This window comes from Mesocricetus auratus, unplaced genomic scaffold (genome assembly GCF_017639785.1).
Source record: "Mesocricetus auratus isolate SY011 unplaced genomic scaffold, BCM_Maur_2.0 Super-Scaffold_100007, whole genome shotgun sequence".
NCBI lineage: Eukaryota > Metazoa > Chordata > Mammalia > Rodentia > Cricetidae > Mesocricetus > Mesocricetus auratus.
Window position 1 is genome coordinate 22,762,289 of NW_024429191.1, and position 17,701 is coordinate 22,779,989.

The 17,701-nt window shown below is 37.9% G+C and overlaps 1 long non-coding RNA gene across 1 annotated transcript; it reads left to right on the plus strand.

Moving 5' to 3' along the window:
- Positions 1-441: 441 nt before the first annotated feature.
- Positions 442-16,400, plus strand: LOC121141296. The gene is made up of 2 exons (XR_005878170.1): positions 442-3,243; positions 11,823-16,400. It is a non-coding gene; the product is annotated as an uncharacterized LOC121141296 (long non-coding RNA).
- The last annotated feature ends 1,301 nt before the right edge of the window (positions 16,401-17,701 follow it).

A 17,701-nucleotide genomic window follows, 5' to 3' on the forward strand; every position in this document is an offset into this window, starting at 1 on the left:
AGGCATGTCCTTAAGGCAGGTTTTTGGTTTAAAACTCTTTTCTGAGTATCCTGTACAAATCCATCTCCAACTCTCCCCTATTGGACATCCCCACACTCTATTCTGAACTTCATTATTGTTTCTTCTTCTTCTTCTTCTTCTTCTTCTTCTTCTTCTTCTTCTTCTTCTTCTTCTTCCTCCTCCTCCTCCTCCTCCTCCTCCTCCTCTCCCTCCTCCTCCTCTTCCTCTTCTTCTTCCTCCTCCTCCTCCTCCTCCTCTCCCTCCTCCTCCTCTTCCTCTTCTTCTTCCTCCTCGTCCTCTTCCTCCTCCTCTTCTTCCTCCTCCTCGTCTACCTCTTCCTCTTCATCATCTTCTTCTTCCTCCTTCTCTTCCTCTTCCTCCTCCTCCTCCTCTTCTTCTTCTTCTCTTTTCTTTCTTTTTATCATTGTCTTGTCCTTCCTCTTTTCCCCCTTTCTCCTACACCTTGTTCCTCCTCTTCTTTTCAATAACCTTCTGAGTCCATTTAGTCCTGCTAGTGTGTGGTTACAGAGCCATTCACTAGAACATGGGCAGTCTACAAGGGACCACATCCTTGAAGAAAACTTATTCCCTCCTCAGCAGGTATCAGTTATCAATTAATTGCATGCCAGTTAAGATTGGAGCCTTTTGAGCATGCCTTGTACTTATACTGGAATGTTGACTGGCTTCATTTTGTATAATTCTTGTACTGGCAACCACAACTACTGTAAGTTCACTAGTGTAGGAGTCCTGTCATATTTAGAAGATACCATTTCACAACAGTCCTTCCAATGTTCTACCAAATTCTCAAAGATTACTTTAAAAAGTTGACTTTCTCAGTTTTTCTCTATACTTACAGTCATTTAAAGTAATGTAGGTAGAATTCTTCCTTCTTTCTGTGAGTGACATCTTCTGCTACATGATTGCAGAACTAGAATAATCTGTATTTGGAATCTAGCTCCTCAATGGTCTATGTGAGCAGGAGAGGAAGCCAAAACAAGCAAGAACACTTATGGCCAGTATCTGTGCTAGGACTACCTGGTGGCAAAGTAGAACATCATGGTCTTTGAAAGAAACTCTGCTGGGAGTTTGGAATTCATTCATCTTTGCCTCTGAAGTTTCAAAGGAAAAATCTCTCCTTGTCAAAGCTCCAGAACAAAAAATAAATGGCATGTTCTTCTATCCCAGAGCAAAATAGCCTGAAGGGAAATGGCAACAGCTGAGAAAAAGCATCTTGTGCAGTTTTTGCTAGACATACATTCTGACACTGACCTTGCTTCTTACTCCCATTGTGTCTCCCTCAGCCAGTGATTTAATTCCTCCTTCTCATTATGGACCATGTGAAATGTTTCTGTATTTACCAATGATTATGAAAAAACAGTTGTGGTTGTCATGGTTTGAGTCTGAAGTGTTGTCATAGGCTTATTTTCTTAATACCTACATGTTCACATTGTTTTGAAAGGCTCTGGATTGTTTTGGCATGGCAGACATAGGTCAGAATGGAGCTAGGAGGCAGGTCCTAGCCCATTTCATCCCTGCCAGCTTTCCTTTGTTTCCACTGTTTTTATTCTATCATGACACAAGTGGCTTCCACCACGTTTCTGCCATCATGGTTTGAGAAGTCCCACCAAAGCCTTTCCCGTGAGGATGGCCTGGAAGCCTCTGAAACCATGGGTGCAAATAAATCCTCTCTCAAGTCCCTTCTGTCAAGTGTTGTTATCATAGTGACAAAAAAGTAACTGGTACAAAGCTGTACACTAAAATGTTTCTGATCTCTCCACCTAAACACCCAAGCATGCACACATGCACAAAGTGAGTGGAAGAGAAAGTGGGACAAGAAGGCGGGAAGTTAGTGGCAGCATGGAACTGACTCTGGCTTATCACATAATTGAGACTTATTCCAGTTGCTTTAACAACTTCCCTTTCCCCTTCTCTTAGTCCCTGGAAACTATAATCCTACTCTTTAATTCCATGAGTTAGAATTTATAGAAATCTCATGCAAGTGTAGTCATATAGTATGTGTCCTTCTGTGACTAGACATTTTTATTTCAACAGGTTAATATTATCCAGGTTCATCCATGTTATTACAAACTTCAGCATTCTCTTCTTTTAGAACTATTGTATTATCCTCAACTGAACTTCTAGATATTTTTCACAAAGAATTAACATCTGGATCTCCAGTAGGTAATAGCATGTCATTGTTCTCTGCAACTCCATTTGCAATAGTAGAAGTGGAAACACCATAAATATCTATCCATAACATGAATAAATAAAGTAAAAATATAGAGATAGAGATAGAGATAGATATGTGAGCATACCATAGAATGTTGTTTAGTCTTTTAATATTTGTAAATCGTCATTTAAATCAATATAGAATCAGGGATTTATTTTATTTTAAATAATATTTTTCATTTATTTTACATAACTATCATAGTTTCTCCTCCCTCCTCTTCTCCCAGTCCTCCATCCCCACCCACTTACCTCCCAACCCCAACCACCGCCCACCACCGCCACCCAAGGCTGCTCACTTTCCATTTATCCCCCTCCTCTTCCACTCCTCCACTGTCTACAGTCAATAAGTGACAGGCCTCCCATGGGCTTGAGCAAAGCATGGCATATCAAGTTGTTGAGGCAGGACTGAGCTCCTTCCCTTGCATTAAGATTAGGCAACGTAATCTGATACGGGAAACAGATTGCCAAAATACAGCTGGGCTCCAGGGACAGCTATTCAACTCACTGGTAAGAGCCCTACAAAGAGAACAGGCTGTACAATTGTCACATGTATGTCTTCCCATGGAAGCTCCCTAAATGTTGGTCCAGAGTTCATGAGTTCTCGGGAACTCAGGTCAGCTATGTCTGTGGGTTCTCCTATCATGATCCCCCTGGCTCATACAGTCCCTCCTCTCTTTCTTCAGTGAGATTCCCAGAGCTCAACCCAGTGCTTGGCTGTGGATCTCTGAATCTGCTCCCATCGGTTACTGGACAAAATATCTCTGATGACAATTAGGGTAGTCACCAATCTGATTACAGTCGATGGCCAGTTCAGGCACCCTCTCCACTATTACTAGGAGTTTTTGCTGGTGTTATTTTAAATAATGTCCCAACATTTAAAAATAAAATATTGCTCACTCTTACAATGTAGATTTCCAGCCTTGTCTTTGCAGTTTGGCAGCTTTACAGAACTGCCCTACATTCCACTACAGGGATAGCCCATGAAGCTGAGGAGGAATGGTCTCTTAAAACTAGGTAAGTGCTCCATGTTATACCATAGTCCTTTCTGGTCCATCTTCTGTCACATTTCTGGGATATCCCTGGTAATATGAAAGACTGATAATTTTAAATTTAAAAAAATAACTTTTTTTAAACATCAGGGAAGTATGTCCTTTGTCTGAGTCATCAGTCCCCATGAAGAAAGCATACCCATTTCTAACCCTGCTGGCCCCTTGCCCATAACAAAAGCTTTTTAACATCACTAAGACTGACTTAGGTCCCTGTAGATCAAACATGAAACATTAGAATGTACTAAAATAATAGTTTCAGGAACTTAAGGATTTTTGTTTTCATTATTATTGCCACTCTAGTACCCAAAATACTGCTGACACAGAGTAGTTGCTTAATACATTCTTGTCAGAAGACCACGTTAATGAATTCATGTGATGGTTCAGGATTTTTAGACAGCATAGGATAGTCTAAACAGTCTGTCTGACATCCATTCTAAAGCATTATAGTCACTTTTTACTATCATCATATTTGTTGCCCAACAAGGAAAAATAAGCTGTAACCAGTTGATTTCTATCCAGAGAGACTGAGTGGTTAAAACACTGGGAGAGTCAAACTTCGTTCAAATGTTTATTTGCCACTAGAAGCTGATAGTGTTGCTCTATCTGTGAATGTTATATATTTCTCAAAGTCAGGTATTGAAAAAGGTGACCTATGTAAGGAACTTGGCATGAAGTACTAGTTGATAAATATGAAGTATTGGTGTTATGCTTAAAGCTGGTTTTAGAACAGAAGTGAACATATCATTTTATGATGGGCAGAGAATAGTATAGTAGTGTTGGTAAACAGCATTAATATTGAATATTCTAGGCATTGGGCATTTTGCAATATGATCTAGGAAGTAAAATTATTTAAGCTCCACCTCTGCTCCTCCTTTCTCACCCACACACACTTTCTGTGCCCTATAAAAAGCCTTGAGTAGCCCATATTCCCACAGGCACTAGCAAATGAAAAGTCCAGGGTTTTGGTTCTGTTTTGTTTTTTATTGTTTTCTTGTGTATTGTAACTACTATTGTGTTCCATTTTAGACATTTAATTACATCCTAAATTTGTCACAGCAGTTCTGAGAATAACACACCAATCCAAGAAAGAAATCTGCCCCACACATATTGGCATTTCCCTGGTACTTCAGCTTTTCAGAATAAAAAACCCTGTGGCCAAAAGGTCATCTAGAAACTTATCTTGAGAGCTCTTCCCTCATGAGTAGAGGAAAGATGGAACATGTTGAGGATTTCAAGCACTATTCCACTTGGACTCTCAGAATCTATGAGTGGACATTTCCATTCCAGTTTTGGTATTTACCTAGAGCTAATAAAAAAGCATTTATTTACAGGAACAGAAAACTGTTGGACCAGAGACATCTGCTGGTTCTTTCTAACCAAGTACCAAAAGAAACCATTGGAATTATAGAGACAATGCTTGATCCAGTTTGTGGAGAAATGAATTCACAATCTTTCCAGACAGATAGTTTGCCACACACACACACACACACACACACACACACACACACACACACACCACTTACTTATCCATCTACTCATTAAATACATAGTGAGCACTGATTCTATTCCTGGCCCTACACCTGTTTAATACTGACTAATATAATGAATGTTACTGTCACAGAGAACACAGTAAGACACTGATCCCCATACTCACCGTCCTGCTACTCCTTGAGGAATGTCTTTTGGAAATCCAATAAAATAATTAGTAACTTGAAATCTGGAGTCACACAGACCTAGTGTAGAATCCCATATGAATTATAAGCTGAATTGTCTTGGGGAAATTACTTAATTTCTCTCAGCATTTTTTTTAATTTTAGAAACAATACTATTTTACATACCAATCCCCCATTCCCTTGCCCTCCCATCCTCCCATGCCCTCCACTGACCTCCACAACCAATCCTGCACCCACTTCCCAAGGATAGTGAGGCCCTCCCAGGGGGCCACCAAAGTCCTTCACATTATTTGGGAGAGGACCTAGGCCCTCTTTCATATATCTGGGCTGCAATAGTATCCCTCCATAGGAAATGGGCTCCCAAAGTTCATTTGTGCACTAGGGATAAACCCTGGCTCCTCTGTTAGAGGTCCCATAGACTGCCCAGGCCTCCTAGTTGGCACCTACATTCAGAGGGCTTGGTTTAGTTCAATGCTGCTTCCCCAGCTTTATGACTGGGGAAGCATAAAGAAACAGGTCAGGTCACCTGTTTCTGTGGGTTTCTCCAGCATGGTCTTGTCTCCTTTGCTCATCCCCCTTCCCTCTCCACATCTGGATTCCAGATGTATGGCTCAGTATTCAACTGTGGGTGCCTGTTTCTGTTTCGATCAGCTACTGGATTAAGTCTCTAGGAATGACAACCAAGGTGGTAATCAATGTCATTATCAGGGAAGGGCGTAAAAGTCAGCCTCTTCACCACAGTCTAGATTCTTAGTTGGGGTAACCCCTGTGGAACTCCAAACATTTCCCCAGTGTCAGACCTCTCTCCAAACCTATATGGGCTCCCTCTATCAAGACATCTCCTTTCTTTCCTTCCTGTATTCCTCCCCTGTCTCAGTCCTCCTGATTCCTCCTGTTCTCCTCCCCCTTCCCCTTTTGCCCTTCTCCCCTTTCCACTTCCCTCGTCTCCCCCAATCCCATGCTTTCAATATTCTCAGGGGTTCTTGTCCCCGTTCCCTTCTTCAGGGAAACATGCATTCTTCTCTTGGGGTCCTCCTTGTTTCCTAGTTTCTCTGGTGGTATGGATTGTAGGCTGGTAGTCTCTTTGCTCTCAGATATTACCCATATATGAGTGAGTACATAAACTGCTTGTCTTTTTGTGATTGGGTTACCCCACTAGGGATATTTTCTTCCAGTTCCATCCATTTGCCTGAGAATTTCAAGATCTCATTTTTTTTCCCACTGAGTAATACACAATTGTGTAAATGTACTATTCTCCATCCATTATTTGGTTAAGGGGCATCTAGTTTGCTTCCAGGTTCTGGCTATTACAAACAACGCTGCTATGAACATAGTTGAACATATGTTCTTATTGTATGAATGCTCATTCTTTGGGTATATGCCCAAGAGTGGAACTGGTGGATCTTGAAGTAGACTGAGTCACATTTTCCTGAAAAACCACCATACTAATTTCCAAAGTAGTCATAAAAATTTGAGTCTTTTGCCTTACAGAAGTGTCTCAGTTTCAGGAGGTCCCATTAATTATCAATCTCAGTTTCTGTGCTACTGGTGTTATGTTAATTCAAGGGTACCTCCCACTTTCTTTTCTAACTGGTTCTGCATGGCTGGATATATGTTGAGGCCTTTGATCCATTTGGACTTAATTTTTGTACATAGTGATGAACATGGATCTATCTGCAACCTTATACATGTCAGCATCCAGTTATGCCAGCACAATTTGTTTGAGATGTTTTCTTTTTTCCATTGTATAATTTTAGCTTTTTGTCAAAAATCAGGTGTTAGTAGGTGTGTGGGTTAATATCAGGGTGCTCAATTTGATTCCATTGGTCTACCTGTCTACTTTTGTGCCAATACCAAGCTATTTTCAGAGTTATAGCTTTAAATTAGAGCTTGGAGTCAGAGATGTGATGCCTCCAGAAGTTCCTTTATTACAGGGTCATTTTGGATATCCTGGGGGTTTTTTTTGTTTTCCCATATAAAGCTGAGTATTATTCTTTCAAAGTCTGTGAAGAATTGTGTTGGAATTTTGATGAGGATTGCGTTGAATCTGTAGATTTCTTTTGGCAAGATTGCCATTTTTACTATGCTGACCCTACCTATTCAAGAGCATGGGATAACTTTCCATTTTCTGGTATCTTCTTTAATTTATTTTTTTAAAGACTCAAAGTTCTTGCTATTACATGTCTTTCACTTGTTTGGTTAGCATTACCCCAAAATATTTTATATTGTTTGTTGCCATTGTAAAGAGTGATGATTCTCTGATTTCTTTCTCAGCCTATTTATGGTCTATGTATAGTAGGGCTACTGATTTTTTTTAGTTAATCTTGTATCCTGTCATTTTGTTGAAGGTGTTTATCAGCTGGAGGAGGTCCCTGGTAGAGTTTTTTGGGTCACTTATGTAAACTATCATATCATCTGCAAATAGTGAAAGCTTGGCTTCTTCCTTTCAATTTGTATCCCCTTGATCTCCTTTAGTTGTCTTATTGCTCCAGCTAGAAGTTCTAATGCAATATTGAAGAGATATGGAAAGAGTGAACAGCCTTGTCTTGTTCTTGATTTTAGAGTAATCACATTGAGTTTCTAACCATTTAGTTTGATGTTGGCTGTTGTTTTAATGTATATTGCTTTTTCGATATTTAGGTATGTTCCTGTTCTTACTGATCTCTCCAAGTTCTTTATTATGAAGGGCTGTTGGATTTTGTCAAAGGCTTTTTTAGCACCTAGTGAGATGACCATGTGGTTTTTCTTTTGAAGTTTATTTTTATGGTGAATTACAGTAATGCATTTTTTATGTTGAACCATCCCTGCATCCCTGGGATGAAGCCTACTTGATCATGGTGGATGTTTTTCTTATGTGTTCTTGGATTTTATTTGCCAATATTTTGTTGTGTGTTTTTGCATGTTCATGAGGGATATTGGTCTGTAGTTCTCTTCCTTATTTGTGTCTTTGTGTGGCTTGGGTACCAAGGTAATTGTAGCCTCATAAAGAGAGTTTGGCAATGAACCTTCTGCTTCTATTGTGTGGAACTGTTTGAGGAGTATTGGTTTTAGCTCTTCTTTGAATTTCTGGTAGGATTCTGCAATGAAGCAGACTGTCCCTGTGCCTTTTTTGGTTGGGAGACACTTGATGGTTGCTTCTATTTCATTAGGAGTTATAATGACTATTTAATATAGGAATATCTAAATGGCTTATCTTTTCTTGATTTTCAACAATTTTCTGGATATACATGACTTACTAAAATTAAAGTGCTATAAATTCAGGAAATTGTTCATTTCCTTTAAATTTTCAAATTTTGTGGAGTACAGGCTTTCAAAGTATGATCTGATGATTCTTTGTATTTCCTCAGTGTCCATTGTTAAGTGCTCCTTTCATTTCTGATTTTGTTAATTAGCATTCTCTCTCTCTCTCTCTCTCTCTCTCTGCCTTTTGGTTAGTTTGGTAAAGATTTGTCTATCTTGTTGATTTTCTCAAAGAATCAACCCTTTGTTTCACTGATTGTTTTCTTTGTTTCTACTTTATTGATTTCAGCACTCAATTTGATTTTTCCTGGCATCTACTCCTCTGTAGTGAGTTTGATTCTTTTGTGCTAGAGCTTTCTGGTGTGACTATTCTCCAATTTCTTCTTGTGGGTACTTAGTGCTATGAACTTTCCTCTTATCACTACTTTCAAAATGTCCCATAAGATTGGGTATGTTGTTTCTTCATTCTCATTGAATTCTAGGAAATCTTTAATTTCTTCCTTTACCCAGGAATGGTGCAATTGTACATTGTTCAATTTCAATGTGTTTGTAGGGTTTCCGCAATTTATGTTGTTGTTGAATTCTAACTTTAAACCATGGTGATATGATAGTATACAAGGAGTTATTCCAATTTTTGTACCTATTGAGGTTTGCTATGTTCCCAAGTATGTGGTAGATTTTTGAGAAGGTTCCTTGTGGCGCTGAGAAGGAGGTATATTCTTTTGTGTTTGGATAAATGTTCTATAAATGTCTGTTAATGCCAGTTGGGACATAACTTCTGTTAGGGCCTTTGTTTCTTTGTTAAATTTCTTTCTGTTTGGTCCTGTCTAGTGGTGAGAGTGGAGTGTTTAAGTCTCCCACTGTAAGTGTGTGAGGTTTTATGTGTGTTTTGAGCTTTAGTAATGTTACCTTACAAATGTGGGTATCTTTGTATTTGGGTCATAGATGTTCAGAATTGAGAGTTCATCTTGATGGACTTTTCCTGTGATGAATATGAAATGACCTTCTTCATGTCTTTTGATTGATTTTAGTTTAAAGTCTAATTTGTTACATGTTAGGATTGCTACACCAGCTTGTTTCTTAGAACCATTTGATTGAAAATCTTTTCTCTCTCAGCAATATTGATAAGAAACTGTAATAAATAATATCATCTTCTAACTTTTCTTGAATCAGTAAGAAACTGCATTTTAAGACATTGTCATCATTCCAGATATTCAAGAGGTTTGTGATTAACACAGTCATTAAGAAAAATGGGATGACTAGTATAATGTTCCACTGCTCTGTGGTCCTCAGGACTGTTTTATGGCTATCTCAGTCCAGGAATAAACACCATCACCATGTCATATAAATGATTTGTCCTAACTCATCTGAAAGTAAAAAAAAGAAGGAAACTTTAAAAATTAAAAATAGGAACAAAATTGGATGATTCAACATATACACTTACTTTAAAATTGTGAATTCAAGGACAGCCTAAGCTACAAAACAAGACTGCTTCAAAAAGGAAGAAAAAGAATGAAAATTCGATTTTGACTTAAGAAGGGCATTGGTAATCAAGCAGAATACATAATACCCAATCAATTAAAAAATAATCACTAGTGAGAAAAATATTAAAATTTTGCTCCAAATTATATTATATTTCCCACAGTTTTGGATCAGTGAAAATGATTTTATCCAAACTCAAACACTGGAACAGGAAGTGGTAGAGTCAATAAATGCTAAAATAAGAAGATAATTTGTTTAACACACTCCCGGTTGTCTTTGTGGCTCAAAATTACCTACTCATGCTTCATGATTTTAGAGGTCACTGAAATTTTATAAGAGATTTTCCCCACTTGCTAGAACCACAGTTACTTTAATTACTATTAAAATTTAAATTGCCATGCAAAGGTAAATGTTTAAGCTGCTATCAAACATTTATGTTTTGCATGACTAAATATATCAACATGTTTATACATGATGATATGCTCATTGACCAAGATTCAAAAGCTTCAGAGGATTAGTAAAAATAACTGAAAACCTCACCCTTTTTTCAGGCAGCTGTAGCCAATTCTTTGTCTAGTACAGAAACTTGCATAATTGCATTTTTCTTTCCCATAAATAAAATTACATTAAACACATTCTTTCTTGAATTTTTTACATACACTGTATTTTGTTGGTCTATGTATGCCTATGTGTAAAGAGTTTCCATCTATGTATTTAAACATTTTACTTACTAATAGCCATCAGGTTATTTTTAAATATTTGCTATTTCAATGAGTACTAAAAATGTTTTTGTATGAATACATTTATGCATATGGGTGAATATTTCTTCACATTGAATTCCTACATCCCAAACATAATGTTATCATAAAAATGCTTAATTCATTTGAAATGTGATAGTTCATATTATATTTCCAACCAAAATTTTTTAGATCATCTTAGAATCTCAAAGTATTTACTAGAAAACTTTCAAATAGCAAAATCATACTTAAAAGTTATCTGAAGTGCTGGGTATGGTGCTTGATTTTAAAACATTTGCCTATCCTAACATACATATGCAAGGCCCTTGGTTCAGGTGCTGAACCACAAAATAAGGCAAAAAAATAGAATTAATCTTCATAAATGGGGGTTTGATTTTTCTCACAAAACTATAGGCCTGTATGTATGTGACTAGTGATCATTGTTGGATAGCCTAAATTTTCATAGCTTCCTATTTGTGAATCTCTTGGCTTTTCTCTTATGGTGTCAGAATGACAGTGATTACTCCAGACATGTCTACATCCACAATGAAATGAATCATGCAGAAGCATCTAGACAGTTCCATCTACTTATCACTAAACACTTTTTCACACACCTGCACATTATGTTTATTGTTTACTAACCCTCTGTAGGACAGTTTTTTGATTAGCACAATGTCATTTGGTTCTCATAAATGTAGAAGTGACTTGGGCAAAGTGTGTTCATTTTTTTCTAACATTTAAGTTGATACATATCAGAGAGACAATAATACATACCAAGGTTTTAACTTTGAAAAGTTTGAAAATGCCCAATTTACTGCACTTTTGCCAGAATTAAAAACTCAAGCTGACTTCCCAGTCTTACAATTGCAGAACGGTATATATGATTTCAGTGATTAATTTAGCTGGTAGTGTAAGTTTGAGCATATTTTTCATTTAAAATAGTCATAGTGATGCTTTTTATGAATTTCAGCTTTATAATACTTACTTGTGAATTTTTCATTTTAGCATATTCAGGGCTATATATTCTATACAATATATGGTTATTAAGTCGCAGAGTTAGGAGAAATGAGTAAATAAAAAAGTCCACCAACTGGGAGGCAAGTCACTGAATACAAGCCTCAATGGAAAGTTTTGTTTTCCCCTTTTATCTGTAATGACACTGAAGAATAAAAAAGAGTCTTCCCATAATTAGAACACCACTTCAGAGGATGGACATAGATAAGAAGGTACTCCGTGAAGTTCCAATAAGTCAATGTCAAGGTCAGGAATGCCAGACAGGACTTTGGTACCTCTCAACACTGCCAGTATTCTTGACCTGCATGTCTGAAGGTTAATTCAGCAAATATGCAGTAGTCTTTCTCAGGGACAAAATTTGATGTTTTTCCTTTTCTTTTGTTGTATTTCCTTAAAAGGGTCCACTGTTGAATTCAAGGGTCTCCAGCTTTCAAATGGACACAGGTAAATCACTTGTCCAGATGGGTTCTCTCCATGATACTAAAACACAAAGGGAAAAGCAACTGCAGGAACTCTAGCTCAAACCAAACTGTGACTTCAAGATTGATGTAGATGCTTAGACTCTCTCAAAATAAGCAATGAATTACACAGTGGACAGTATAACAACACACACTTGTATATATTTTTAAAGTGTTAGTGAAAAATAGCTATATTAGTCAGGTATTACTATTGTTTCAGAATGAACTTTAATCTTAGATGAACTGAATGTCCAGAGAAATTTGCCTGTTTGAATAAATATCAGTGTTATTGTATGCATTACCTTGAGATAAAGTCTCAATGATGTTGAAAAAGAGCCAGAAAAGTCATATACACATCTTTGGGAAACCAGTAGAAATGTAAAATGATCTCCTGGCTTCAAATATGCCTCTAGTCTTATTTCATATTTTATAATGAAAATCAACAGCCCCAACTTACCAAGATCATTTTGTTTGAATGATTTCTATGAAATCTCTTCCTCTGCAGAGGACCTGGGTCTCATTCTCAGCATTGACAAAGAGGCTCACAACCAGATTTATCTTCAATCCCAAAGGATCATGTGCCCTTCTGGTAGTCCTGTACACTGAATGCATGTAGTGCATGACACACATGCAGGTAAAACAACCATAAATTAAAACCAAGGGGAAAATGTTTTTAAAGAAAGAAAATGAAACTTTGTAGACATATACCCTGTTCAAGATTTTTCTAATGTCTAAAAATATGTTTTTAGCCTTAAATATTGACTTGATTTTTTAGCCTTAAAAATTATTGATTTGAAGAAAATTAGAGCTCCCCCAAGACACAGATAATAGGTATGTGCAGAACAAAAGTTAATGCACAGACAATAGGTATGTGCAAAACCCTCAGATTCTCACAGCAACTCATTGGTAATATTAATCAAAAAATTTTGTCTTCTGGTGTTCTGGTTTTGAAAAGTGATCTTATACAAACAAGATATGGTTATCAGTGAATATACACACACATGCTTTTATGCCAATAATTTTACGTGTCAATTTTAGATGTGGGGGGGCATTATAGATACCAGAATTGTACCAATAAGGATTAGCTTGATTCACACAATTAATCCTCACTGGAGACTCATCACTCTGCTCACCCACCACACATTTTCCACTCTCCACTTCAACTCTTAATAATTTAACTTTCTTGCCTGTCATTTAATGACATATCATCACCCAGAATATTAAATTAATGGTCTGTGTAACCAAAGGGTCTCTCCTCAGAACCTCAAAAAGGTAGATTGTTAGAAAACTGAGTTATGAAACATTATGCATCCAACTCAAAGCTCTGTAAGATTTTGGTTTACAAAGTAATTCTGAAAGGTTATATTTTTGTTGAGACAATTTTGATGTCTCAAATAAGTTTTGGGCTTTCTTAAAATGAACTGAGTTTATCTGGAAGGAAGGTCACAGGAACCTCACTCCTTGAAAGGCTAATATGACAGCCATGCTTGCCACAGGGCTTTTGCTCTGGGATTAGATGCATATGCTGCTGAGACAAACAGAGCATTGCTTGGTTTTACTTACTGAAATTGTTGGTTTAAAAAAAAACAACAACAGTGCAATTAGGATATGTTACAAGCAGTACAAAATAAATATTTTCCATGTCCTAAGATAACAAAGGAATTAATAATAGGAATTTGGGGTCTGAGGCTGAGAAGGTGGCTCAGTGAGTAACAAAGACCTCAGTTTGGATCCCCAGCACCCAAGTTAAAAACTGGGCATGGTTACATGTGCCTGTAAGCTCAGCACTGCAGAATCAGGGACAGGCAGGTTAAGGGGCTCACTAGCCAGTCAGTCTAGCCAAAATGGTAGTGTCCAGGATCAGTGAGAGATCTTGTCACAAGCAGTACAATAGAAAAACGACAAAGGAAGATATCCTCTGGCCTTGGCAGGGATGACACAGGTGAATGCAGGCACATGTGCACACACACACACACACACACGCACAGACACACACACACACACACACACACACACACACACACAGTTGAGGTCCCATCAGAGATACCAGTGTGATTTTCTAAAGAAGAGAGGTCATAGAGTCCCTTGCTCATAGAGTCCCCTATTCTGTTAGTGTTGAAACACTGTCATCCCAAACACATGGACACCTCAATATCACAGGGGCTAAGCTGTCCTAATTATTATGCAGTTGGAGGAAATGAATGGAAACCACACTGGAAAAGAAAGATAATTTATTTTGAGTCCATGGGAAATTTCCATTATCTCTTGGGAAAGAATTGCTTAGGAAAACAAATGAAATTGAATATGGTTGCTTTGTGATATAAGTTTAATTTATATCTATAATTTAATTGACTGACTTAAAAGCTGATTCAGGCACTTAGGCACACAATTCAGAGAGCAATTGGTCACTTTTCTCTTATTATCCTTGTTCCAAGCAAGATGCTACTTGGGGTTCCTAAGTCTTCCCTTTATACCTTGTCTAGTTCATTTGGTATTTGTATTTTATAGAATAATTGCCTATAATTAGCAAACCCTGATGAAAGCATTATGATTAGCTAAAGCAGATTCATTTCCACTTCATCAGTTTGGTTCACTTGACTCTGTACTCAATACTCCTTTTTAACCACTGGCTTCTTTATTTAAATAAATTAAAAGAAGCATCAAAATATCTTCTCTATGCCCATGGCAGAAGGGGCAAATCTGGGGTGTTTCAGGGTTATGTTTTGATCTATTTGTGGGTCCTTCTAAGTACCTATAAATTTATTTATGCTAAGAACATTTTTAGACTTGAGCTTTGTGTTCAATGTGAATTCAAAGGAAGTTGAAGCAGAACATTTCTCTCTCATTGAAGTATCAAGTATCAAAATGGTATTTGATGTCCAAGGAACTTGTAAAGCCCTCATTTTCCTTTGAGCAAAGAAGGTCATAATTTTCCACAGTCTAAAAGCATTTGAAGTCCCAGTTTCTGTTTTTTCCCGCAAATGCCCCCCCCCTTACTATAACTGTTTCCGTTCTAGTTCTCCTCTCTTTCTATCCCAACATTCCTTGAATCTCCTCACTAAAGTCACCCTGTAGTTTCACATGCTCTCACTCTCCAGGGAAGAGACGGAATCAGAATGTGGATGCAACACTGGGGATTTACATGGGGATTGGTTGGATGCAACACTGACCTTGAGGAAGATAAAGCACCAAGATATGAGCTCGATTACAGGCATGGGGATGGGGGATGGGGAATGGTGGTTCAGTTAAACTCCCTCACATGTCCTCTAAAGGGTTCTTTCATGTAGACTATGATGAAAACAGCATTTGTTTGTTTTTTCTTATCTGTCCCTTTACGGCATGGTGACTTTACATGGTAATTAAGAAAGTCATGATGATAATGGTTAGGACATTTTCAGAGCTGAAAACAAAACCACTTTGAGTTTATTCTTCTTTGTATTACCATTAATTCCTGCATCTACCAAGAAGACCAGAAATGAATAGTTTAGTCACCTCTGTCTTGCAATGTGTTTTTTATATTGTTTGAGACAAGTTCTCTCTGCATACCCATGGCTGACCTGGAACTCACAATATAAATCAGGCTGACCATAAACTCAAAGCAGCCTTCCTGCCTATGCCTCCCAAGTGTTAGAACTACCTGTACACCCACCCTTACACAGGATTGTGTACACACACACATACACACACACTCATGCACACATGCACAATCTCACACTTTCTCCCAAAATACAGTTTAATCATTCCAGCAGTCATCTTTCAGCAGTTATAATGACACTGAGTTGCTTTAAGATACTTTCTCTATAAAGGAGACACATATATAGTGGTTGCTGGAGTTTTCTTGTACTGCCAGGTCCCACCACCCTTGAGCCCTAAATAAACACATAGGCGCTATATTAATTATAAAACTATTGACTAATGGCTATGGATTCTTATTGATTAGCTCTGTCTTAATTATTAACCAATAACTACTAATACATGTATTTCTACATGGCCTTATCTTACCAGAGAACACCTGGTGTGTACTATCCTCCTGGTCCCTCTATGGCGTCTCCCTGTGGTCCTTATCTGTCTACAATTCCCAGAATTCTCCGCATCTCCTAGTTCCATCTAACGTCCTGCCTCTAATGGCCAAACAATGTTTTATTCATCAATAATTAAGAGAAAGATATATACAGAAGGATACCCCAATCATTCTGAGAAAGGGAACGAGGAGATTAAAAAACTCCAGTGATAAGTTGGGTTCAATGGTTTGTATCCCATCCCTGTGGCTGGTTTGCCTTTCCACTGCTCATACATTTCCACACTTCAGCAGAAGCTTCATGATCAGTGAAAACATTCACAATTTTGGCCTTACAATGATTGGTTAAATTGATGCAGCCCTGAGAAATTATGTAAACCAACTCAAAGGCTTGATTGTAAACCATGACTGCTATTGTAACCAGTTTGGTTTCCTTCCCTCTGTACTGTGACTCATTTTGTTTCTCTCCTTATGGTGAAATAAACCTGAATCTAAATCTGCCCTGTGTTGTGGCTGAGGCAACAACTGGTGGAATGGAAAAGTGGGATCTGAAAGCATGCCCTCATTTTGTCATAAATTACCTTCTCTGATTTTTAATTTTAAAATCTTTCATACAATATATTTTGATTGTATATGTACCTCTCCTACAACTGGGAGAGTAAGAAAGTTTGGAACATTCAGCCCTAAGAGAGATGGCTTTATCTAGATTACCTCTCTTTAAGGCTAAGGGATCAATGTGGAAGAGGATAGACTTTGAAGAGCCAGCAGTGGTCAATGACTCCAAAGAAACAGCACCATAAAGACACAGTAGGACTGAAACATATGAACTCACAAAAATTGTGGCAGCACACATAAGATCTGCAGAGATTCAAGCCAGAAAATATCTAAGCACTGAGAAAGGGAAGTTGATGAGAAGCCCCACCCCTAGGCAAGGAACTATTTTCAATTAATACTTGCAAGAAAGGGGGGAAATTATTTTTCTCCAATAACACGTCTCTGAGTATATCAGCATACCCAAGGGCAGACCTCATGCCCAGGAGTAGATGTCCCACACACAAAATGGACTCCATTCTGTGAGTGGTGTCCCTATCAACATTTATACTATAAAGCTTGAGAGGCATCAACACCAAAGTTATGTTTTGTCAAAAACATCAAGGATTCAAATTCTGCATGATTTTTCTCATTCTTGTACATAGTTTCACTGGATCTGTGCCTCAAAGATCCTATTTTGTTTCAAACATGTTGTGTGTGTATATGCTGCAGGTTACATCATCCTAATTTGAGAGAAAAGAAAAGAAAACCTCTGTAGCCAGAAATTTGAGGTTCTTTTTTATGGGGAATTATGTATCACTGCTTGTTCCTAAGTAAGACATTAGTGTATATTCACAGGAAGTTTAGTTGATTGGAAGAAGGGGCACGTGTTTTGTATTTGTTTTTAGTATGGGGTAGAGAGAAAGCAAACCCTGAGCTCTGAAGGTGCAGATGAAATTTCCAGGGGCAACAATCTTCCTTTTATCTTTCAGCAGCTAGTGGAGTAAAGATAGTGGAGTAGCTGAAGGTATCCGAGTGTGGTTGGGGTGCTTTGTGATGGTAAGCTCCATCACAAAGATTTATGGTGTCACAAAAACCAAACCTTCATCACACACTTCACACATAAGACAACAGTTTGTTTCTCAAGCTTATGTGCACTCTAAAGAGGAAAGCATGGAATTGACCTATGTGGGAAAGAGAGATACTGTGTATGTGTGTGTGTGTGTGTGTGTGTGTGTGAGAGAGAGAGAGGGGGGGAGGGAGGGAGAGA